Source organism: Prionailurus viverrinus, chromosome D4 (assembly GCF_022837055.1).
Source record: "Prionailurus viverrinus isolate Anna chromosome D4, UM_Priviv_1.0, whole genome shotgun sequence".
In the NCBI taxonomy this organism is placed as follows: Eukaryota; Metazoa; Chordata; class Mammalia; order Carnivora; family Felidae; genus Prionailurus; species Prionailurus viverrinus.
This window is the reverse complement of record NC_062573.1, coordinates 67609143-67633071: the sequence shown is the minus strand read 5'-3', so window position 1 is coordinate 67633071 and position 23929 is coordinate 67609143. Positions and strand designations below refer to the sequence as shown.

The 23929-nt window shown below is 38.5% G+C and overlaps 1 long non-coding RNA gene across 1 annotated transcript in view; it reads left to right on the top strand.

Annotated features, from left to right (window-relative positions):
* LOC125150946 (uncharacterized) overlaps positions 1-23929 on the top strand; it is a 303986-nt gene that overhangs the window by 147490 nt on the left and 132567 nt on the right. Inside the window, exon 2 of the long non-coding RNA XR_007146551.1 lies at positions 16924-17015. This is a non-coding gene — a long non-coding RNA (uncharacterized LOC125150946). The remainder of the gene's footprint in view (positions 1-16923; positions 17016-23929) is intronic.

Below are 23929 nucleotides of genomic sequence, written 5' to 3'. Positions count from 1 at the left end.
AGAAGATGCCTGAACTGAATTGGTTCTTGAAGGATGTGTGAGAGTAAATGACAGCAGGAGGGAGGCTTGGAGTCTTTATAGGGACGTCTGCACTGGGAATGGTGAGACGATGGGTTGCAGTCTTCTCTGAAGAGAGAGAGACATGAGCTTCAATCAGCAAAATCTTATTCTCAGGGATGAATGGGAGGCCCAAGTCCCTACTTCTCACTGATGAAGAAGGATGTGGTAATGGGCTTGGAGAGACCGGCCGGGTGCTGGAAGTCAGGGTGAGACTGATTGAAAGCTCAAAGTTTGCTTCGACTCACGGTTTCTGCTGAGTCTGACTTTCATCTCCTCTCTTGGCTTTCGGCAAAGCAAGTGCTGGCAGAGAACAAAGTCTGCTTCCTTTAGTGCCTGAGGGACACAGCCAATATCAAAGTTGATGAAGAAACAGATTGCGTTTGTCGGGATATCTTCTGAACTTCTTGCTAAATCATTGTAGCCCGTGACCTAAAATAACTCCCACGATGAAACTTCTGGCCCACGCTTGCCTTCAGTCCTCTGTGAACAGCAGGGCTCCCCGTAGCCTCTTGTAGCTCTGAATTGGGCATATGGAGTAGAAGGTTCATGGCTGACAGGAGCAGAATTTCAGGCCCAGTACTGTGCCCCTGCTTACCTCCTGGGGCACAGAACCTCATGCTGTGCTTGACTCGTCGAAGTACCTCATCCTTGACACTCTGACCTCGCATCCTCCCTGAGTACACTGACCTCACAGATAGTGTCTCACTGATCTCCTCACACTTTCTTCTCTACCTCACTGTCGCAAGTGTGCAAACCTGGGAAGTACCGAGGCTGGCTCCTCCCCATTCTCTGGCTTTGGAGCAGTAACTGGGCACAGCAACTAAAATGAAAATACAAACCATCCCAACCAATCATGTTAACGAAATAAAAAGGAATAGAAAAGGAAAAAACAGGCCAGCTGGAGTAAATAAGTACTTGTAGAGTTAAACAACTTTCTTACCTTTCTTTTGTCTGGAGGCTGTCCATATAGAATATCAGAAGGACGATTTTGAACATCATGGCCTCTGAATTCCTGTTCATCCTATATTTGTTGGGGAAATAAATCCACAACAACAAAACATTGTTTTAAATGTATATATTAAGTATCACAAAGTAGAAATTAGATCTGGGCATAAAGGCTGTTTAAGAGGATGATTATTCCACTTAGCTCTTGAAAGCAAGTTAACTAGTTACTTTATTTGTGGCACAGTGAAGGGAGTGAAGACTTCTGTAGAATATCTGGGCACTGCTTTCTCTTCTGAAATGTTGCTGACTTTTCCATTCTGGGGTTTACAGTTATCTGGCCAAGGGTCTATTTCCATGTAGAGGGGAAGTTTTACACTTACACTTAAGATCCTTTCCCTGACTTCGTGAGATGACCGAGTTTTCATTCCCAGCAACAAAAGTCAATCTGTTTGTTTACTTCTTCCATTTCTGTGTCTCCTCCCCGCCCCCCCCCCCCCCCCGCCAGCATATCATTTCACTCTCTCCAGAGTTAGATGATGAAAAAGGTATAGACACCATTACATTGACCTCTCACCCAATTTGGGAATATTAGTGAGACTTTTGTGATCGTGTTTTTTTTCTCTTTCCTTTTCTGCCAGAGTAGCTCCTTGGTAGAAAGGAGACATGCTATGATATTGTAGACTCTTGTGTCTCTTAACATTTATGGAATGAACATGCATCCCTTTTTGTAGTTGCTGCTAATGAGATTTTCGTTCTGGTCATGGTTGTTTTAGTTAGGTGTGTGGGTAGAAAGAGTCTGAGATCTATATTTATACAAGAATGTCTAGTCTGTGTAATTTGAAATGCCTCCCTAAATGATTAATCCTCAATCTTCCCTAACAATCATGTGAATTTCTACTATTTGTTACATGTTTATTTAATAAATTCTAGTGCTTCTGTGAGCTTTGCATGCATTGGTAGCTTCATTCCTCACAGCAGCCCCGTAAGACAGCTTGCTGTTACCATCACACCATTTTTCAGGTAAGACAGTGTGGAACAATATGGCTAAATAACTTCCCCAAGATCAGACAACTAAGGCAAGGAGGGATGAAGGTTTGATCGTAGGCATTCTGGAATCTCTGCCTGCAGCCTCAGGCACTGTGTTGTTTTCCTTCAAGAACTCAGAAGGAGGAACGAGCTCTGTTGCATCAAATACTGCCATCACCAAGCACACGTCTTTGTGTCAGTTCCTGGCTTTCTCCAAATTTGGCTCCTATAGTACCTATTATTCACTTTAAGTGCTTAGAAGCCACATCAGGGCTAGATTTACACATGTGATGGAAGCATCATTCCAGAGACTTTCAATATCTTGTGTCATGGTACAGTGAGCCATGCTTCTGGGTCTCACGGGGCTGTGTCCTTTGTTCTTTAAAAATTGTGATGCACTACTGTCATCTACTGTATTAAAATAGCCATTATTTATTTGGACTTGGAATGCTTTCTCTCTCCTGTTGCTTTGGAAAATAAGCATCTCATTGTCCTTAGTTCATTGCTTTTCACATTCCGTTTTCCCAGGTGCAACACATATTCCTCATTCTGCTGAATCCCTTCATATGGACCGGGGATGAGTTATTCTTCAATGAGTAAATGAAAGAAGAAAGATACAACCGACAGCCAAGAGCAGAGAAAACTTGTGTCTCTTTGCCCTGATAGCCTTCTTAGGACATCATTTCAGAACTTTGGCTGGGGAAGTGGAAAACATAAATGAAAACATGAGTGAGAGTTTGAGTCATCCTTCTAAATAAATAATTGTTCCCACTCTTCTTCCAGCCAATGTGTCAGCATAAAGTCTCCCTTGACCCAGGAACCAAGAATTATATTAGTGATCAGTAAATGTATCACATTCAGAAGAAAAAAAAAAGATATAATGTTCAGGGAGAACAGAAGTCATCTGAGAATCGAGGAGGGGTCAGGGGACTGATTTACTCTGTCCAACACCTCATTCCATGGGCTGATTCACATTCTCTACTGGTGTCAGTGCCAGAGAGACATGCTGTCTAGTACAAGTATTTCAAAGCATTGCATAGGGAGAAGCTGAGATAATTGTTTTATAGTGTGAGACTTGTCTAGATTCTGGAATGGTTGTTTATTATTATTTGGTGAAGAATGAAATTAGAAAAAAATTTGGGTTGCTCTTCCATTTTTAGTACAGGCAAAGAAAGAAAAGCTGAACCATGAATCCTTAATGGCTCTAGACATTGGAAGACTGTTGCTTTTGAATAGAAGAGCAAAACGTCCAGGTTGCTAGGTTGTAAGGAACAATGATTTATACTGCCTGTATTTGGATAGGCACCTCTTGCTTGAAGAAAATGTGTAGAGGGAGTTATATGTGGTATTTTTTTAGGTTCTGGAGACAAGAGAGTGTGGTTTGAAGCCTCCTTGGACTGGTGCTCAGCTGTGATTGTGCACTGAGATCTATCACTTTGGGGTCCTGGATTACCTAATTTCTCTGAGTTTCTTTGTCATTACAATAGATATATTAATATTAATGTATAGGGTTGTTGGAAGGATTAAATAAATTAATAGAGTATCTGGACCAGTAATAGTTTCTGGCATGTAATAAGCACTTACGTATTGTTAGTGACAGTAATTATCATCATCATCTTGTGACTGTCCCACATGTGGGAGCCCCCCACTTGGAGATGTCATTCACACAGAACATAGGCAGTCTGGAAGCAACCACCATTGCCCGTGATGGTTTTGTGTCATTTTATTCTTTTCCATGTACCCAGGTCCAGCACCATTTTTACCCCAGAGCCTCAGTTTGCTCATCTGTAAAATTCACCCAATGCCCGCTCCATCTTCGCAAATTGAAAACAGGCTCCTGTCTTATGTTTCCCTCAAGTCTAACCTGACTTTGTTTTCAAAGAAAATAATGGATTAATGATCTGCACTGTGAAAGAATACCCTCAGCGAGTAAGTACTCTATTGCCCAAGAACCACACCTCAGCCTGAAGGAGGGAGAGGGGTTACAAGGACAGTCCCATACAAAGGCATTTTCAGTGAATTTTGTGGAACAAATGAGGTATGCATTGCACACCTGCCTCTTAGGATTAATTCTCAGGTTACAGTGAAGCTCGGAAAATTGCTATTTCTTGACCTAAAAGGAGGTTAAAACGCTTTCAGTGGAAATCGATTCACTTTAAGGTAGTTAGCACTGTTCATATTTTGTAAAAGTATCTATGACAGGCCTGGTTTCAACTGGCACTTTACGTGGCAGTTGTAGGAAGCTCATCACATAGAGAGTGGGATCGGAATGAGTGTTTAACAAGATGGGCTATTTCCTTTGTTTCACTTCTGAGATAAAAGGGGAACACGCCCTAGACGCCCAGACAGCTGGGGATATTGGGAGTCACCTCCATGTCTGCTACGTAAGACGTGGCAAAGTGATGGCTGGAGAAAAGAAATTAATTCTTCCTGCTGCTCTCTTATTTTTCCTTTGCTAGGGGGATTTACATTACACGTGGTCAAGTGGCATTATGTACAATGAAATGAGGTGTGAGGGCATCATTCAATAAAAAAAAATGATAAATCATAAAAGATCATTTGGAAAAAAAAATGCTGTTAGCAAAAGTTTGAGAAGGATGAGGTCCTTTTTTTATAGGGTTTTAGGAAATGCTGTCCCAGGTAACTGTGCCATTTGTATGGTTGTTCGTCACTTCCTTGAAACGAGAGTGATACATTTTGAATGAAATTAAATAAGAAATAATGCAGGCTGTCAGTTAAGGCCTGAGATTGGCTGCAGAAAATTGCTTCCTGGGGAGACAAAGTATAATCATGGTCACGACCAGTAAATTAGAAAACAAAACTCAAATTAGGAGACTGATCTCAGTGACTAACATGTACATGACCATTGGGGTTTAGCTAGGTAAGCTAAACCAAGGGGTAGGGAGGATGTAGTGAATGAGGACCTTCATAAACTGTGAAAGAGAAAATGGTACAGCTATTTTGAAGAAGAATTTGGCACACGAATTTGAATATGTGTGTATCAAAAGGCTGAGTATTGCACAGTCAGGTGTAATGCTTGGAAAATCTTGCCCAGGTACACAAAGTAACACGTATGAGAATGTTAATCATATTTGGAGTAGCAAAGAGATGAAAACAAACTAGAAACAAACAGAAGAATAAATGGAGAATGAAATATTCTTCTGAGGGCATACTACACAGGATCCCCCCAGATAGACTAGTTGTACATATATTAATGTGAAGAGATCAGAATATTAACAATGAATCAAATGGCTGTATAGCTCAATGCTGCTTGTGCAAATAAACATGCACATACATAATGCATATACACAAGAAATAAGATTTGTGGGAGGTGGATTCGAAGCACAAACATGCAAAAAGGCTGACTTTGAGGGAAGAAAATATGAAATAAAGCAGAAAGGGTGGACAAATTTGAACCAATGTGTAATACGTTAATGACCTAATGTTACAAATGAAGAGATAAGATAAATCTAGTTCTGTATGTCAGAAGTCAAAAGTTGCATCTGTATCTACATATAAAGGATACCTATATATGTATAGTTATATGAACGAGTACCTATATATGTATATAAAACGTCCTCTGTCTTTATATCTAGGTATAGATCTAACATACATCTCTGTGTATAAAATCTGAACGGTATTGCATTTAGTGTGATAGTTTTGAATCCCCAAGGGAAAATCAGAAAAAGTGGGATGGTTATTCCCCAGATGAAGGGAAAAGGTTATAAGAGATGCCAGAAAAACAGATGTCTACTTCTAAAACCCTGGAACTGTGAAGAAATAAAGTGATGAGATACAATGGAGTGATTTTGGAGAAACTACATTTTTGGAAAACCATTTTTCCCAAGGAATCTATAAAAAGTGAAAACATTTATTGATTTTTTTAAAGCAATCAGCCTGATGATGGGTCTGCCATTTGAGTCTCCTGAGCATTTAATGAGACTTCTCCTGCTTGGAGAAGACAGGACACCAGTTGTGTTAACGAAAGACTTGAGTTACTTTTTGTTGTTTCAGAAGACACAATTAAGACAATTAATAGATAATAGAAGGTATTCAGTAACAGTAAGATAAAATTTTCTAACTCTCTGCCTTTTCTAACGCAGTAGATTGGAGGTGGTGGACTCTTCTCTCCTGTTGTATTAACATGGGATGTTGTTGAGGGTCTTGAGACAGGGTGGACAGAATGGTCCCCCAAATCTGCTGTCTTTAGTAGCCTCTGACTCTATACAAGTTAAGCTGTATTCATTTTAGAAGTTGCTGAACAATTATGTGGCTGTCTTGGAAGTACTGAAGTTTTTATATTGAGAGATAATTAAATGATAAAGTCCTAACTCTCTTGTTCATTGACATCTCTTGGTGTGTGACTTTTTTTCCCTCCACGGTGGTTTTTGGTGCATCATCTTTATAATAGTTACCCAGATAGACAATTCAAGAAAAGCTGTATCAACAGAAAACCTGCCCCCTATGATCGCCCACACTAGAAATATGGATGACATCCTCTTCTAACCTTGAGTGTTTAATTAAAAAAATATTTTTCTGTTACCAATTCAGAATTGAGATTTTGCTGACTGCTTCAGGAAACCGCCAAAACTATAATGCAAGTGTCATTTTTAAAAGGAGTTGTAGAGCTATATCACTGATCTCCAAGGGATAGGGATGTGGGAAAGAACTCTTGATGTTTCTGGAGAATGAGGCAGATGATCTGACATCCTGGGGAAGCTCCTGAAAGCTTGTAGATTTTCTGAGAGATAATGCCCAAGTGATGAGGGAATAGGAGTTGAAGTTAGAGAGAAAGCAGATTTGAAAGTATTAATTTTAGAGGAATGGCAGTTCTCAACTGTGGAGTGAAAAATTTGGCATTATAATTGTTAACTCAAATGTGAGTCACCTGTTTCTAAATGTCTGCACATCACATATCTTTGAATGTATATATCTTTAAAAAGGGCACATCTTTGCTTTATGTCATTCCCCCTCCGTTGGCCAGACAAAGGTAATAACATTATATGTTTCTTTTCTTAATTTAAAAAAGTTATTTATTTTGAAAGAGAACATGCATGTGTCAGTGGAGGAGGGGCAGGAAGAGAGGGAGAGAGAATCCCAAGCAGCCTCCACACCACCAGTGCAGAGTCAGACACAGGGGCTCGATCCCACGAACCCCAAGATTGTGACCTGAGCCAAAACCAAGTGTTTGACACTCAACTGACTGAGCCACCCAGCATTATCTGGACATTTTTTAATTGCCTTAGCTCTAGCTCTGCCATGAGCCTCTTTCCTTGTTCTGGCATGTTGAAGACTACACAGTGTGACTACCTTCCCATTTTGACTACCTCCTTTGAAAAGGAGGTCGTGGTGGTCAGGAGCCAAGATGCCACCACTGAAGGTACAAGTTTCTGAGTGCGACTTCCTGCAGGAGGGTGATCAGAGTCTGTCTGCATGCAAGTGTGTGATGGGGTTGAGTGACCTGCTTATCAAGAAATGTGTTACCTGCGCGGAACACAAAATTGCCTGGATATGTTCATTAAAACCTTATGATGTATACGTAGGAAATTTAGAAATATATTTACACATGTATAGGATTTATATATATGAAATTGGTCTAGAGAAGGAGCTCCAGTTGTGTAGGATACTTTAATCAAGATTAACAATGAGGTGAATACTCCTGGTATGAGACGTTTGTTCTCCATTCCTGGTGCCACCGTCCATGGGAGGTGAGCTCCATCTGTGTTAACACTCTTGCCTTCCCTTACCTTTTACTCACTCTGCCTTATAGGAGGTATAATAATTTCCCAGCTGGCAAGTTTGGGGAGAAAAAGCCAAACATGCCTGTTCCAGCTCCTCTGTTTTCCTCTTATGATTCCATCTGATCATAAGAGTTGTAAATCCTTCTCATCTCCTCTCACTGATAGTCTCCCTAGGTCAGAATTGTTGCCAACAGAGTGGGAGTGTCTGTTTAATTCTGCACTTGAGTATTTAGAAGCCTGTATGGCCTCCTCCTAAGCTATATCTTCCCAAAGCTGTTAGCAGAAATGATAGCCATAATTTGACCTTCTATTTACCTTCACACGGTTTCTCTTCTCATTTTGTCCAGAACCTAGCATGAGGGTGACAGGTACCACCATTGGGGGGGGGGGGGGGTTTAAGGGATCTCATGTTTCAACATACAAGATTATAGTGACTCTGAGAGCTCATGCTAGGTTACATGGTGGAAACAGCTGCTCCTCCTTTTCCCAGGAAGAGGACCTTGCCCCTGAGTCCAGTGACTCCTAGGACAGAAAGCTTTTTATTCCAAGCAAGGTGGCTGAAACTCTCTTTGGACCCTAGGTTCTCTGTGTGCTGGGCTTACCAGCAATTCCTCTGAGACCAAGATGTCTCACACCTAAATACTTTGCTACCCTCCCACTGACCTGTGTGTGTTCTTGTGCCTCTTCTAAGAAGGAAGAGGAACAGGGGACAGAGTCCCACCCCTCCCCCCTCAATGAGGACACAGATGCACCTCACATGATAGTTGTGTATTAATTTCATTACGTTTTCAAACTGATTTTTATAATAGATATGCCGTGGTCAATTTTCACCAACCATGCACAAGATTTCCAGGTCTACATTTTCACTTTGTAGTATCACCGCCTTAAAAGTTTTAGCTGTTCTAGTAGTTATATGTTATGGTGATTTTAGTGTAGTAACTATATAGTGTAATCTTACAATGGTTTTAATTTGTGCTTACTTAGTGATGAAAGAACTTCTACAGCTTTTTATGTGCATATAGCTTCCTTGATGCAGTAAGCTTTTTTATGTTTTTATTTTTATTTTTTTCAGCTTTTAAAAATTGCATAGCTTGTATTGAAGTTTTAAAAAACACATAGTCTGGATAGAAGTCCTGTGTAATGTACATATATTATGTAAATATTAACTCCCAGTCAGTGGCTTGACTTTTGTTTCCTAACTAAATCATTCAAAGAAAATCAAGTTACAGTTTTGATGATTTGACAAAGGCCAATTTATCAATTTTTTTATGGTTTGTGCTTTTTATATCCTACCTGAGAAATTGTTGTGTTATCCAAAACTTCAAATATTTTTGCCATCTTCTAAAGGTTTTATAACTTTGGGTTTTTTATTTAGGTGTGTCATGTATTTTAAGTTATTTTTGTATGCTGTGTAAGCTAAGTGTCTTTGTTTTCACATGGCTGACAAATTGTTCCAGCATTGTTTGTTGGAAAAAGTGTTGTTTTACCATTGAGTTGCTTTGGCACCTTTGTGGAATATTGATTATATATGTTGGATCTATTCCCGGACATTATTTTGTTCTGTTGCTATGTATTTATGTTTTCCTTTATACTAAAACCACATTCTCTTGACTACTGTGACTTCATAGTAAGTCTTAAAATCAGATAGTGTGAGTAGTCCAATCTTATTCTTTTTAAAATTATTTTGGTTATTCTACATTCTTTGCCTTTCTACCTACATTTTAGAATTGCAGTGCCAATTTCTATAACAAGACCATGTGAGACTTTGTTTGGGATTGATTGTACTGACTCTATACATCAATCTGAAAAGAACTAACATTTTAATAATGTTAAGACTTCTTATTCAGGGGGCACCTGGGTGGCTCAGTCGATTAAGCATCCGACTTCAGCTCAGGTCACGATCTCCCAGTTTGTGAGTTCGAGCCCCGCGTTGGGCTCTGCACTGACAGCTCAGAGCCTGGAGCCTGCTTTGGAGTCTGTCTGCCCTCTCTCTCTCTCTGCCCCTCTCCTACTCATACTCTGTCAGTCTCTCTCTCAAAAATAAATAAACATTAAAAACTTAAAAAAAAAGATTTCTGATTCAGGAACATGTATAGCTCTTGAGTTATTTTTCTTTAATTTCTTTCAGTAATGTTTTATAGTGTTTAGTGGATAGATCCTGCATGTATTTTTTCTAGCTGGATTCAAAAATATTTATAATTTTGATGTTATGGTAGTGTTTGTTAATTTCAATTTCCAATGATTTGCTAGAAGAAAAACAATTGATTTTCGTGCACTGTGAATCTTCTATCATTAGTTCTTGGATTTTGTTGTATTCCTTCAAAGAGTGTTGGATTTTGTTACAGTGCATAGCTACACTGAACCCATTAGATATTTTTGAAGATGGTTTTTAAGCTTTGTTAGGGTGCTCCCCAAATGCTTTTTTAGCCTAGGGCTTCTATCCCCACTACTAAGGTGATACTCTTCTGAGGATTCTATCAATACTTAATGTGTCATAAAGTCTTTCAACTCTAGCTGGTTCAAAAGTTAGCTATTCCTAGAGCTCCATAGGAACTCTGGAAATTGTTCTGCTTTCTTATTGTTCTTACCCTGGAATCGGGTAGTTTCCTCTCCCTCATTCACAGATCAGTAGTTAGCCAAATCTTCAGGAGAAGCCTGCTCTCTTTTTGTACCGTTTTCTCCTTTTCCACACGGTGCCTCACAAATTCTAGCCACCTCTGTTTTCTCAACCCAGTGAAACAGATTGGGCCACTTTGACCTGCTCTTTTTTTGTGCTGTGGCCAAGAACACTCTCCAAGGCAATAAGGTGATGCAGTCTTTGGGCTCACCTTATTTGTCTTCCTTTTCTCAGGGATCACCATCCTGAGCTGCCTGTGTCCAATGTGTGAGAAACAGTTATGGGAGGTATTGTATTTTTGTTCAGTTTTCTAGTTGTTTAATATGGGAGGGAAATTTCTGCAGCTGTTTGTCTTTCATGGGAAGAAGCAGAAATCAATACTTATTTGACCTTTCAAATATCCTAGAGAGGAGATATCCATGGCTTTTGTGCAGAAAGCTGCAATAGCAACCTCATGGTGGCTTATTCTGGAGGGATTGACACTAACCTCCACAATGTTTCGGGCTACTCTCTTTTGGGATGTGACAAAATAACTTTTTCTTGATTTGAAGAGGGTCTAAACTTATTACAAGTCCTTTGAGACTTCCTTGAAGATGAGAGATAAATCTCAGGATGACAAAAATTGGCATCTGTACTCTGTAGAAGAGAGCAAGAAGCTAGATGGATTTTAGGATTGCATTCTCTATGCCTGCTAGAGACACAATTGTCCTGCTTACTAATAAAAAGAGACACATATTTTTATCCTGCCATCCCTATGCAGGCGTGATACTGCACAATCAGTTCCAGAGATAACTTCACAATAGAATAGTTGCACAAATTTCAGGACACATTGTATCCGGACCACTGCATACAATCATGAATTTAGCAAGTGTCCACCCCAAGAGATTGAACTGATGGCAAACAATTTCTGAAATCAAGAAAATGAGGACATCCTATAAGAAGAAAACTTACTGAGGTATTAGCCTCACACAGCTGAACATTATTTATATTTATATTTGAGCTCCTTCCTAATCTTGTTTGTCTAGGAGTATTATGTGGAAATAAGCATATTTAATAAATTCTATCACTTTATTAACAACACCATCAAAATCATGACTTGGCAGCTGTGTATGTGTGAAATGTGACAGGTTTAGGCATGATTTGATGTAAAACGCACCCAGATCCTGGCTTTGCACACTGGCTCTGTCATTATCATCTGTGTGACAGCGACATTGTCTCTATACCTCAGATTCTTTATCTGCAATATACCTTGGTTGGACTGGATCAAAACTTTGCAATTGCATGGCGGATGAAGATGGGAAGTGACTCAAGTCATTACAGCTGGTAAAGGGTTCCTTTCACTAGGGCACCTCAAGATTGCCCACGTTTAGGGAACAGTTGCAATGAGGTCTTCTAATGACTTAGCTTATTGTTAGCTCAAAACCTGTGTGGTCACTATGTGCATAACTTCTGAGTACTGCTTTATCGATATACCTTAAGTTTTGGTATGTTGTGTCTTTATTTTCTTTCATCTCAGAGTATTTTCTGATTATCCTTATTATTTCTTCTTGACCTCTTGGTTAGGTCATGAGGTTTAACTTCTACCTGTTGGTGAATTTCCCAAATCATTGTGTTACTGATTGCTTATTTCATTTCATCGGGGTCATACTTTGTATAATGTCAATTCTTTTACATATGTTGAAGCTTGTCTTACAAGCTAACATATGGCCAATCTTTAAAGATGTTTTATGTGCACTTGAGAAAAGTAGGTATCTTGTTGTTGTTGTGCCTCTATTACATATTATTCACAATATCGAATAACATATTATGTAATAAAATTTTTACTAATTGACACATTGAATTTTTTGAAAGAATCTTTTTCTTAAAAAAACTTTAGTTTTTTAGAGCAGTTTGCGGTTTTTTAAAGACACAGACATAGAGATTTCCCATATACCCATACGCCTACACATGCATTGCTTCCCCCGTTATCAACATCACTCATCAGAATGGTACCTTCTTCTTCTTTTTCTTTTTTTTTTTTTTAAACAGGGATCTGCCTATGTTGACACATCATAACCACTCAAGTCCATAGTTTACCTTAGGGTTCACTCTTGGTGTTGTACATTCTGTGGGTTTAGACCAATGTATAATGACATATATCTATCATTATGGCATCCTACTGACTACTTTCACTGCCCTAAAAATTTTCTGTACTTTGCTATCTGCACCTCCCCCAAACTGACAACGACTGATCTTATTGCTTCCATAGTTTTGCCTTTTTTCAGAATATTATATGGGTAGAATAATACAGCAGTAGCCTTTATAGATTGGCTTCTTTTACTTAGTAATATGTATTGAAGCTTCCTTCATCTGTTTGCATGGCTTTATAGCTTATTTCTTTTTAGTGCTTAATAACATTCCATTGTCTAGATGCATCACAGTTCATTTAGTCATTCACCTACTGAAGGACATCTTTGGTTGCTTCCAAGTTTTATCAATTATGAATAAAGCTGCTGTAAACATCTGTGTCACGTTTTTCAGGTGGACGTTAGTTTTCAGCTCCTTTGGGTAAATGCCAAGGAATGTGATTTCTGGATCCTATAGTAAGAGCATATTTAGTTTTGTAAGAAACTTCCAAATGTCCTCCAAAGTGGCTGTACCATTTTATGTTCCCGTCAACAATTTAGACGAGGTGCTGTTGCTCTATACCTTTGCTAGCATTTGGTATTGAAAGTGTTCTGGATTTTGGCTATTCTAATTGTCTATGTTTAGTAGTATCTCATTGTATTAAATTACATTTGCCTTTTGACATATGATGTAGAGCATCTTTTTATATGCTTATTTGCCATGTGTATATATTCTTCAGTGAGGTGTCTGGTAAGGTCTTTTGCACATTAAAAAATGGATTCTTTTCTTATTGTTGAGATTTAAGGGTTCTTTGTATATTTTGGATAATGTGTCTTTTGCAAATATTTTTCCCAGATTGTGGCTGTCGTTTCATTCTCTTGATATTGTCTTTCACAGAGCGGACGTTTTTATTGAAGTCTATCCTATCAATTACTTCTTTTGTGGATCATGGCTTTGACGTGTCTAAAAAGGCATTGCCATACCTTCTAGGTTTTCTCTTATGTTATATTCTTGGGATTTGATTGTTTTGCATTCTGTATTTAGGTCTGTGATCCATTTTGAGTTAATTTTTGTCTAGATATATATATCTAAGGTCTCTGTCTCTCTCTCTCTATACGTATGTATGTATGTATTTTTCCACGTGGACATCCCAGTTGTTCCAGCACCATTCGTTGACGAGACAATCTTTGCTCCACTGTACCTCTTTTGTCAAAGATCAATTGAGTATATTCATGGGGGGGGTCTATTTCTGGGCTATTTTGTTCCAATGATATATTTGTCTCTTTTATTGCCAATACTACACTATCTTGGTTTCGATAACTTTATATGAAGTATTGATGTTGGGTGGCATCAGTCCTCCAACTTTGTTCTTCTCCTTCAATGTTGTATTGGCTATTCTGGGTCTTATGTTCTCCATGGAAACTTTATAATTTGTTTTTGATATCCACAAAATAATTTCCTGGGACTTTAATTGAGATTGCATTGAATTTGTAGATCAAGTTTGGGAAAAACTTGGTATTATTAAGTCTTCTTATTCATGAACATGGAAAAAATCGCCATTTACTTAGTTCTTTGATTTAATCATCAGAGTTATGTAGTTGTCCTCATTTAGATCATTTACATATTTGTTCGATTTATACCTAAATATTTCTCTTTTTTCTGTGACAGTGTAAATGGTATTGTTTTTAATGTCAAGTTCTACTTGTTGTGTATAGGAAAATGATTGACTTTTGTATAATAAACTTGTGTCTTGTAACCTTGCTCTAATCACTTATTAGTTCTAAGCATTTTTGTTGTTATTCTTGTTGATTCTTTCAGATTTTCTGTGCTGATGACCATGTTACATGTGAACAAAGGCTGTTTTATATCTTCTTTCCCAATTTGTATACCTTTTTTTTTGTCTTTTCTTGTCTTTTCTTTATTGCATTAGCAAGAACCTCCAGTACGTTGTTGAAAGGCGTGATGAAAGGGGATTTCCTTGCTTTGTACCTTATTTTAGTGAGAATGCTTTGAGTTTCTCATCATTAAGTATGATGTTGGTTATAGGTTTTTTAAGAATATATACAATCAAGTTGAAAATATTCCCCCATTCTGAATTTACTGAGAGCTCTTTCTATGAACGGGTATTATGTTTTTTCAGATGCTTTTTCTGTATCTATTGATAGGATCATGTGATGTTTACTTTTTAGCCTGTTGATATAATGGATTACATTTATTTTTTTTAAGTTCATTTATTTATTTTGAAGCAGGGGGAGGGAGGGAACAAGGGGGATGATCACAAAGAGAGGAAGAGAGAGAATCCAAAGCAGGCTCCATGCTGTCAGTGCAAAGCCTGATGCAGGGCTTGATCCCATCACCCTGAAACCATGACCTGAGCTGAAATTGAGAGTCAGATGCCCAACCAACCAAGGTACCCAGGCACCCCGGATTACATTTATTTTTGAATGTTGAACCAGCCTTTTGCACTTGGAATCAATTCCACTTGGTCATGGTGTACAAACTCAATTTGTATCCTAAATTTACATTAGAAATGATTTTGAAAATTTGTGTTTTGAAAGATGTGAATGGACTTTATGAGGAAAACTACTCAGGAAACACTGGACCAGACAGTCAATGAGTCTTTACATGAATATATATTTAGGGCCAGTTTTAGGTCCAGGAGAAACTCACCCTGTTGTTAAGGAAGAGAGAGAAAAGGAGATGAGCAATCAACAAAATTGTAGTCATTTTTGTTCTCAGGAAAAATAGGATACCGAACTATTTATTTATAAACACTCTTGCAATTTCTCTTCTATGTAGATTTTTACATTTGACGTTCATGCTTATGTGAAATGTTTTATCTATTATTTTAGAGTGTGATGTTGGTTTTCTCAAATGCAAGTTCTGCTGTCAAGGACAAATTACCTAATCCTGCTTCAAATGAATATAGAATGAGGCCAAAATGTGGACATAGATGTGGAACAGATAAGCTAGGGGTCAGAAACTAGTAGTAGACTTACTTCTTATAATTTCTTGGACTGTAAACAGTTACACTGCTCAGTGCCTTAGTTTCCTATTTTGTTTAATTGGGAAAATATCACCTGATAGGTCATAGAGATTGATGACTTTTTAATCTGGATCTTGTTATATTATGTGTTAGAACTGTCACCATAGATCTTCAAGGCAAAAGTATTTCCTGATTACATCATTTACTCTCTTTTCCAAGTGTCTGCAGAGTTTTGTCTTAGTTTTCAGTAAGGACATTTCTCTTTTCCTTAACCACATGTTTTAGTGCTGAGAATATAAGCATGATACACTTTAAAATCAGTGGAGGTTAAAGAGTCACAGCAAAAAAAGAGAGAGGAAAAAAAAGAAATTTAGGCCTGTATACTTCCTTGGTATATTGTGTCCTATTACTAACTTATCCTCTTACTAAATAAATACTGATCCTGTTACTAACCCAGACAAGTTACAGGAGAGATTGGGAAGAAGAAAAACATCTTTCCTAACTTTCTTTTCATCTTTTTCTTTTTCCTCCAAAAATCAGATACTCCTTATGGTATATTATGTCTTAGTACTTTGCTGCCCTTGGAGTAGCACTGTGTTCATTGGCCCATTCATTCATTTATCCATTCATGAAGGATTTATTGAGCACCTACTAGATGCCAGGCTTACATTAGACTCCTAAGGTCTTACAGTGAATAAAGCAGGCAAATGTCTGTCCTTCAAGAACCTAATATTTTCTGGGGGAATACACACAATAAACACAAATATGTATTATGCTAGGCAATACTCAGACCTAAAGAAAAAAGAAGCAGAGCAAGGAGGTTAGAAAATAGCATCAGAGGAGTGGGTTGCATATTATATAGGTGTGTTAGGAAAGACTTCTCTGGTAAGATGATGTTAGAGTGGACATGTGACAAAGTGAAGGGGTGGTCCATGAAGATATCTGTGGAAAGAATATTCCAGGCCAAGGGGGAGAGGGGTGTGGCAAATGCAAAGACTGACTCAGTTGGAAGCTTGACATGTACAAGAACTAACAAATAGTTTGATGTGGCTGGAGCAGAGTGAGAGAGAGAGAAAGAGCGGGAGATGAGGCAAAGAGGTAGCAGATAGCCAGATGATGGAGGGTCTTGGAGGCCATTGTATGAAATTAGGCTCTTTTGCTAACTGAGGAGGGAGGCCATTGGAGTGTTTTGAGTAGAGCAATGACATATGTAACATAATTAAATAGCTCAGTTGGGTGTAGTATGGAGATTACATTGTAGGGGGTGTGGTTTCAGTAGTGCTGTTCTTTTAATGGCAGGATTCACTTCTTGGCCCTGTTGTAGGTGGGGCCATGCAGCTATTATTGGTCAATGCACTGTGAATAATGGGACCATCGTTCACTTTCAGATTGGAGGGTCCAATTTCTGTTATGTAAAACTGTGTAATTTTACTTTACCACAGCACCTGAGGAGTCTAGACAGTGACTGCTCTAACGTCAAGAGTGAAGACAACATGGAGTAGAGCCCCTGGCTGCCCTGTGATGGACATATGATGTGAGTAAGAAATAAACCATACTTTTTTTAAGCCACTGAGCATTTATAGTGGTTAACTGGCAATTAAAAGTAGGCTGCTGCCATAATAAAAACAAACAAACAAAACAAAACATGAAATATGTGCATTATCTTAGGGACTAGATGTAGACCGCAAGACTGTTATCAGAATCCAGAAGGATGTTTTGCAATGGCAAGTTATTTGGTAAAATCTTTGATAATATGGAAGGCAGATCAAGTAGCTAATGAGCCTGTATCCTTAGGGAAAGACTTTGGGAAAGTAGATATTAATAGTGTGTGTTGACTGATGCTGGCTACATTTCATAAAAGATCACATACAGAGATGACCTTAGCAAAGAATATCCTGATTTGCAAGCATGAATGAAAGGGATTAGAGACTAGTCACAAATTTGGCAATATGTGGGGTTGTCAGGCACTCACTGTCAACAACAAATAGAAGATAAAACTGAGAAATGTTTTGAGGGATAAAATTCAACTAAAATTGATGCTTATAGCAATGATAAAATCTAGAGTATAGCTGTTCCACTCACTGTTTAAACCTCTCAGTGGATTAAATAATGTCTAGAAAATGATTTCAATTGGACTAATAACTTAGAAAACAGAGCAAGACTGAAAGTGTGGCTCTCTAACAGAAGTGAATGAGTCCAAGGTGTTCACCACTCAGTCTGGAACTAAGGAGTTGAAAGAAACAAAGAAATAGAGCAAATTAAGAAAAAGTTAAGGAAAACAACACAACAACAACTGTGTGTGTGGGTTTTGTTTTTGTTTTTGTTTTTCCTGGTTCATGAGCTAACTACCTGCCATCCAATGGGTAAGAAATCTACTAAAGCGATTGAGACTGTTGTACTGTCAAAGAAACCAAGAGCAAGGCTATAAGGTCTCTCACTGTTGGAGACCATGATTCATCAGCCCCCAACATCCTACAAGCAGGAAACAGAGTGTAAAACCTGCTTTGTCCCCAGGGATACTAGGGTCTATCCCATATGTGGTCGAAACTATGGAAAACTGCAAAATGTAGCTCCTTCTGCACAGTGGAGCCATGAGCCTCATGGGGTTGCTTTGAAGTTTCGGATCAAAGCACTCAGAACAGTGCCTAGTGTAGAGTTAGTGCGACATAAATGTTTGCTGCTATTGTTAATACGTGTCCTCCCTTCTTCCTCTTTTTCTTCTTTCATCTCCTCATTCTTAACTGTATTTTCCTCCTCCTTCTATGCCTTCTCCTCCTCCTCCTCCTCCTTTTTCAGCTTCAAGAGAGCCAGAACCTGGTTGTGAAATCAAGTGTGCTTGACTAGAGCTGTATCTTGAAGTATTTGCTGCCATTTGTTCCCCTCAACGTAGATTCCAGGGAATGCTTAAGGTCTCACGTGGCCATTATCAATTTATGGGAAGATCTGTTTTTGTCTCTAACCCAGTATTTCTCAAACATTAGCTATATGTTAGAATTACCTGGAGGGGGGCCTGGGTGGCTCAGTTGGTTGAGCATCCGGCTTCGGCTCAGGTTATGATCTCATGGTTTGCGGGTTCGAGCCCCATGTCAGGCTCTGTGCTAACAGCTCAGAGCCTGGAGCCTGTTTCGTATTCTGTGCCTCCCTCTCTCTCTGCTCCTACCCTGCTTGTGCTCTGTCTCTGTCTCTGTCTCTCTCTCTCTCTCAAAAATAAATAAACATTAAAAAAATTAAAAAAAAGAATTACCTGGAGGCTTGGGAAAAAAATACTGATGCTTGAGCCTCATATATTTGTGTGGTCTTCTAGCTTTTGGACTTCAAGTTCTGGATATTTTTAACTCTCTGATTCCACTTATTTTTATATTCCTCCTTGTTATAAATGAGAAGTTCCCACTTAGGTTCATTCTTGGGCCCTGGCAAGGAGAAAAGAGGGGTGATTTTGGACAGCTGAATTGCACAAATGGTAAAAGGTTTTGTCAAACTGCCTTATCTCAAACTTTCGATAAAGTCTCTTGGAGGTAAAGAAAAGAAAACCTGAAGGAAATGAACCAAATGCCTCATTTTTGCTGGATTAAGTTTGAAGGGTTTGTTGTTTCCACCCAACAAATATACATTGCAAGCAACCAGCCCAATCTGTTTAGTCCTTATTCTATTATATGTGCGTTCACATCTGCTTTGGCTAACATCTGCTCACCTTCTTGTGAGCTTGAATATTGACTAAGTAGTAATCAAATGTCAAGGTGGTTCCCCATTCTCTTGTCAATTTCATATTATTAACAATTACCATATTTCTTCAGGCTTATTTGTTCTGCATCTGGAGAGCACGGACTGCTCTTTCCCGCTAGGCTGCTGCTGCCACTTGCCTTTGTGATTTGATTCTGTGTGTACAGCCCTCTCATAGCTACCACCCCAATTGTATTACCAAAAGTTCCCCGATTCTTTGTTTTACTTCCAAGTTTCAAAGAGTGGAATGTCTCATACATATATATTTCATCATCATTATTTAATTTACTTTGCTTTTCGGTCACTCGATTCAACCAAAATTTATTGGGCACTTACTATACACAAGGGATGTGTGCCAGGAATTGGAGGCATGCAAAGATGAGAGAGTTGTGATCCAGGATTGGAAGTGGCTTTCATCCTGAGATGGCAAAAGGTGTGGGCACGTTTAACACGAGACAGATTTTTGTTATATGCTTTGATGGTAATGTAGACAGAATGCAAAAAGTTGTAAGTAGCGAGTTAGGTACTGGCATACTGACATTTGGTATATTCTAGATCTCCAGTTGTAGAGACACTAATCAGAGGTCATAGTTTTCCATTTCACTTGCCTATTTATGCACTTCATATATTCGTGAGGGATTATATTCCCCCAGGCAAGTCTGTAACGGAAAATGACCCTAAAACATCCCTTTTTGCTTGACCTATGTTCCTGTCCTTCTAATGGGTACATACCCTCAAGTATACAGTAGATACTTTAAAAATATTTATTTTGAGATGGGGGGAGGGGCAGAGAGAGACAGAGAGGAGAGAGAGAATCCCAAGGAGTCTCCATGCTCAGCACAGAGTCCTACAGGGGTTCAATCTCACCACTGTGAGATCATGACTTGGGCTGAAATCAAGAGTTGGATGCTTAACTGACCAAGCCACCCAGGTGCCCCTCTACAGATTTTATGGGTGCTGAGCGTTGGAACGTGATTGTTTAATCCAATCCATACCTTATAGCAATGTGTGTGGAAGGCCGCATTATTCTTGTTTAAAAACTGGGTGAAGGGGCACCTGGGTGGCTCAGTTGGTTAGGCATCCAACTTTGGCTCAGGTCATGATCTCGCGGTTTGTGAGTTTGAGCCCCACGTTGGGCTCTGTGCTGACAGCCCAGGGCCTGGAGCCTGCTTCGGATTCTATGTCTCCCTCTCTCTCTCTCTGCCCATATCCTGCTCGTGCTCTGTCTCTCTCTTTATTCAAAAATAAATAAACATTAAAAAAAATTTTAAAAAACTGGGTGAAAAGTTCAGGACATTTAAGTGAGGTTTGTAATAGCTAGCATAAGACCAAGTCATGTTTTGAACACTAATGTCCAGACTAAATGTCCAATGGTCACATCACAGGTGCCACGTGAATAAATTAATTATCATGAAAGCAACAAGGGACGGATGTTTTCCTTTATTGGTCCTTCTCAGCACTGTGCTCTGAGTTGCTCCCATGCTCAACTTTGATCTGTCAAATAATTTTGGGGACACAGAACCCAAAGGATGATGCTCCTATGCCAAGGTGCACACTGACCTGTCCTCACCACAGAAAAAAAGGAAGCAACGGAGAGTGACCTAATAAATGCTAGACTAGTTTTTGGTATATATTTTAACTCTACAGAGTATGTTGATATAAATTAAGATGTCTTTTGGTAACTTCCAAATCATAAATATTTAAAATGCTCATCTACATTATTCATAAAGATGTGTTATGAATGGGTATGTGTGCATTTATAGTTAGAGTGTGTTTATGTACACACATCTATATGTATATTTAGAGGATCTGCCTCTTAAAACTAAGCTATATATTCATAGGCAAAAAGTATATTTAACTCATTTTATGTGACAATATATTTAGTCAGAATTTCCCTACTACATGTTTGTATAAATTCTGAAGCTGCCTATCCTTCCTGTGTGTTTTCTGGAAATTTTACTTCCTTTCAGATTGAGGAAATCTGTGTGTTCTCACAGAAGTACTCAATTCATTTTCGGCTCTGGTATTTTGTATATGATGGCTGCATTCTTGAAAAACTATGAGCCTGTTAGAGGCTAAAGCTATGCTCCAAGATTGGGTAGAACCTATCATACATCCAAGCCAGAGTAATTTTATACATTGGGATTCTGATTTTGTTTTTGTTTTTTAGATTTTGTTTTTGTAACTTGTATTTAGATATGGAACCATAATTACAGAAACCTTTAATTTTTTTGTTCTGCTACTGTATTTTGTACTAACAAGTTTAGTTTGTAGAAGGCTGATGTTTCTCCTGCAGAATTAGAATAAAGTCAGATAGACAAAGGCTTTGAATCTGGCTTCCCTTTCATTATGTGTTAGAGATCTTGATTTCTGTCTATAGGGCAGATGGCTAGACTTATACATCCCTCTTGAATGGGGAAATCAGACTCCTTTTTTTTTAAGTTTATTTATTATTTGAGAAAGAGAGCTTCTGTGCATTTGAGCAGGGACAGGGCACAGAGGGAGAGAGAGAGAATCCTCCCTAAAATCCACACTAAAAGCATAGACCCTGACCTGGAGTTTGATCCCATGAACTGGAAATCAGACTCCTGATAGTAAAATTTACGTAACCTAGGTGCTATTATGGCTGCATGACCAATTTGATATCAGAATATCATGAATGGTAAAAAGAGCATTAGAATTTGAAGAAGTAAAATTAAGGAAAGGATAGGCTGGGAATGTATTTTCTGATCTCCCCTTTCCATAGACTGGGAGAAACTGATCTCTTGTTAATGGACAATGGGCCATCGTGAATTGAGAAGGAGTGAGAACTGAAGTAAATGAAGAGATTAGAATGTCACCTCTTTGTAAAACCCTTCTATGTCTGTCTTGGGCCAATATAGTTATAGAATTCATTGGAGAGTGAATGCCATGGGGTCATGTGGAGCGTGACTACAGATCTAAGAGCTTTAATGGACTGATATATTGTTGGAAAACTAATGTACTTCCTCTTAAAGGCCTCCTTAACTTTGGCTTCTTCCTTATTGGTTCTCATTTGTTTTAGGTGTGGCTCTTGCACTGTTCTACCCTACAATGTAGAGATGTCTTGGGGAGCAACTTTCTATGCAAGGGTTACAATTCCCAATACCCCTGCACTTAGGTGTGAACATAGGAATAGTTCTTAATCAATGGCATGAGAATAGAAGTGGGTTCTATTACTTTGGGGCCAGGTGTATCATCACCATATTTCCTTGTTCCCTTTATGCTAATTAGATGCTAACAATTATGAGGGATTTTTTCTTTTTTTCAAGATAGAAGGAAACTGCAATCCTGAATTAGACTGAGGATCATCAAGTAGAAACATGTAGTCTGCTAGAGGAGGAAAAAAAATCTCTCAAAAATTTCATTGTGTTAGCCACTAAATTTGTGGGTTTATTTGTTACAGAAGCTGGTGTTACCTTAACAAAATACATAAGACATTTTTGAGTTAATATTCTGAGTGGTGGAGTTAAGAGCTAGAAAACCAAGGTGCAGTGAGTCAGAGTAGAGAATGTGAGAGCACTGAATTTGGAAATGGTTAGCAATGAAAACAATAAAAGTGATAGGATTATAGATAGTTAGTGATATGTACAGAATTGACACCACCCTCCAGTGTCTCTCAATGAAATTTGAAAACAAATTCTTTCATAGTGTTAATATTTACTTTAGTAAAATTCTTCCAATTGATTTTGATGCAGACATCTGTTGCATGACTTGTTTGGAAATCATATCCAGGCATGAATCTCCATTATATTATATTATATTATATGTCCTTGTTTGAATTTTAGACAGATAATACAATTGTGGCATGTTCTCATTGGATGGGGGCCAGTGGTGTGGGCAGTGAAGGAATTTACCAAAGGCAGAACAAAGAAATAGAAGTTTCTTAAATACATGGCAAGGGAGCAGCAGGCAAGACAGTAAAGAAGAGACTGTCAGCCACAAGGTGGTGGAGAGGGGCTATATTTACAGGGTGGAGTGAGGAAGTAAGGAAACATGTGGAATTTTCTCTTTTTTGGTAATTTTAGGAACTGTGCCTGTTTGTAAGTTGCCCATTGGTCAGTTAGGGCCTATGTCTGTTTTGAGGCAGGCTGCCTAAAGAGCCTGTTTGCATTAGCTCTGTAGTCACTGGGGGCCCTTTGCCTTGCTCAGGTTTCTGTTGCTCAAGCCTGTAGCCTAAAAGCAGCCTCTACAACAAAAATTTAAGTTTTTAAATGCATTTAAAGGTATCAATAAATTCTTAGTCTTAAAACTAATTCCCCTTGGAAGAAAATACTTATTTATACTGATTCTCAGAAAAGGTACTCTCTGACGGTTTTAGTATCATGACATTTGTTTTTAAAGGTTCATTTAAATGTACTTTTTTTCTACCAACAAAACAGTAAATGTATTGAAAGAATATCTACAGTAATTGCTGGGCCCAAAGAAACACTAATATTTTTCTTTCCCCAAAAGATAAAATATCTACAAAGTGACAACATTCTACAGAGGCTCAATGGAAAAAAGGAAATGAACGGTGATAATTGCAGCACATGTCCCATGTCTAAAGAAAACAGCCTTGTTTGGAAGGCTTTAGTTTGGTTCAAATTCTCAGTCTGTTTTCTGAACAAGGATTGAAGTAATAGTGGGTTGATCTGTTGATGCAAAAATTATATAGTTCCTCCCAAGAGTCTCCCTGATTTTGGATTTCTAAAAGTGAATCTAATAAGT